The following is a 2,500-nucleotide window of genomic DNA, read 5'->3' on the forward strand; positions in this document are numbered from 1 at the left end:
GAACTACACACTGTCGCATAGGCTTCCACGTCACGTCAGCACTCAACCTGGACTGTTGTTGATGTGTGCACTGATTACCCCGGGCTGAACCAGGTGAGGGAAAGATAATTTCCGTCTTCGTCCTTTGAAGTGGTGACGTTATTGACGTATATATCCCCATCGACTCAACAGTGGAGTCTCATTTAGCCGTTTGCTAGCTAGCCACCCTTTTAACGGCACGTAAAAGCTTCAAAACTCATAAAAGTGGTCCTCGTGTGTGAAGATGATATTACTAAACACTGGTTCGCGATTGATTAAGCCAGCGTTGTCCAGAGAGATTATTAGAAGCATCGCGCCAAAAACCCATTCAAAACTCCCATAGGCGAAAACAGTGAAGAACCAGGAACGTTAGCATCGATGATTTCCAGACTCGTTCCTGCGGCTCTCTATTGGATTGAATGGAGATGACACAACTGTTCTATCTCTATGGTTCTGCAGCAGCATATCTGCATGACAGAGATGTCTGAAAAGTGATTGACGTACGCTTTCCTTTTGAGAAACCATGACAAATGGAGATCCATCATCTCACCATCCAAACACTCACGCTGTCAACAGTCCCGGTGCAGAAAAAGTGGCCCACAAAGTGCCAGCAGATCATTTATATCAGTGTCTGTTGTTCTTTTATGTTTCTTTTTGCTGGACACACACACTCAGGTCAGTAATCTGTCTGCAGCCTCCTTCACCCCAATGGAACATGTGATACCTCTCATTCAGACACTTCAAAACTCTTGTCTAATATACCAAATCATAACGACTCTCTAACTCTCATCTTGACCATTGTTTGAACTTGTAAACATCTCAAACGTGTGGGTGGCCAGCACAGGGAAGCTACCCGCACAGAGGTACGCTGTCGTTTAAAATCTTCTGCACATTTCTGTGATTGTGTATTTGAAGTGTGACTCTCTGTGTGTGTGACAGGACTGATGGTTTTGATTCTGTGTATGAGATGAGATGAGATGAGATGAGATAAACTTTATTGTCCCAGAAGGGAAATTTGTCTTGGGCAAAAAGTGAGCATAGCCACATCCTGTGTTACAAAAACACAAGTAAACACAAACAGGACAGACACAGCATTGCACTAAGACACAGTGGGGAGATGCCAACTGAGACATGAAATTGCACAGCCCTATTGCACAATTTGTTTAAATCATACATACCCGTAGGTAAAAGAATATAAAATCAACAATAAACAAAACCAGCAGCGGGATAATGGATAAAAGAATAAAAGAGTAAAAGAATAAAACATTAAAATAAGATTAAATGAAAAGTAAAAGAAATAAAATAAGAAGGTAAAACATGCGGCTAAGATTACCGTTCCTACTTAAAGTGCCTCCACCTACAAACTATGGGTTACTACAGCCTGGGGGGAAGAGCAGGCTGTTTGTTAAGAAGTGTAATCGAGGTAGGGAGGAAGGAGAGCTTGTAGCGGTTTGCTCCTGTATCTGCTGGCTCTGAATCTTCTGCCAGAAGGTCACAACTCATATTCAGAAAATAAAATGTGAGAAGGGTCGGTCAGAGCTCTATGAGCCAGGCTGATCACCTTTTTCTCAAAGATGGACCGGAGCGTCAGTGATTCTTTCTTGCCGATCACTTTCATGGCTGTCTTCACCATTTTTAAAATTCTAGATTTAAGCTTGACTGAGACCCAAACCATGCCGCCATGCCATATCTGATCAGGCTTTCCAGCACAGCATTGTAGAATGTTGACATGATTTTGGTGCACACTCCAAAAAGTCTGAGCCTACGTAGGAAGTGCAAACGTTGTGCCAGTTTTGCACACAGATAATCAACGTGGACGTCCCATTTTAACATGTTATCCATTTGTATCCCCAGATACTTGTACGAGCTGACCTGCTCAATTTCCCTGTCACCTATGACCACAGGGTCATGTGCTCTCACTGATCTCGGGTCGAAGATCATTTCTTTGGTTTTGCAGGTATTTAAAATGAGGTGGTTCCTCTCGCACCACTCTTTAAAAGTATCTATCTCCCTGTAGTAAACAGAGGAGCATTCATCACCCTGCAGCAAGCTTCAAATAATAGTGTCATCTGAAAACGTGATGACAAAGTTGCTTGGCTGACTGTTCCTGCAATCGTTGGTGTACGCAGTGAAAAGAAAGGGTGAGCTGCTCACCCCCCCCTGGGGGACACCTGTACTGCAGTGTTTAGCAGTGGAGAGGGAAGAATTCACCTTGACCTGTTGAGTCCTGTCTGTTAAAACAGAGTAGAGCCATTTAATTATGAACGGATTAACGTTCATATTAATTAGCTTCTGGACAAGCAGCTGAGGTCGGAGAGTGTCAAATGCCGAACTAAAATCGGCAAATAAGACGCGTGCATAGGCTTTAGGGTCTGAGTCTAAGTGTTTACTGATCAAGTGAAGTATTTGAAGTGTGACTCTCTGTGTGTGTGACAGGACTGATGGTTTTGATTCTGTGGTTGTGTATTTGAAGTGTGACTCT

The 2,500-nt window shown here is 43.2% G+C and overlaps 1 protein-coding gene across 1 annotated transcript in view; it reads left to right on the forward strand.

Annotated features, from left to right (window-relative positions):
- LOC310770770 (matrix metalloproteinase-24-like) overlaps positions 1–2,500 on the forward strand; it is a gene marked incomplete at its 3' end in the record, with an annotated part of 46,338 nt that overhangs the window by 35,985 nt on the left and 7,853 nt on the right. The gene's annotated exons all lie outside the window — the stretch shown is intronic.

This window comes from Poromitra crassiceps, assembly GCF_964638095.1.
Source record: "Poromitra crassiceps genome assembly, contig: HAP1_SCAFFOLD_223, whole genome shotgun sequence".
Lineage (NCBI taxonomy): Eukaryota > Metazoa > Chordata > Actinopteri > Beryciformes > Melamphaidae > Poromitra > Poromitra crassiceps.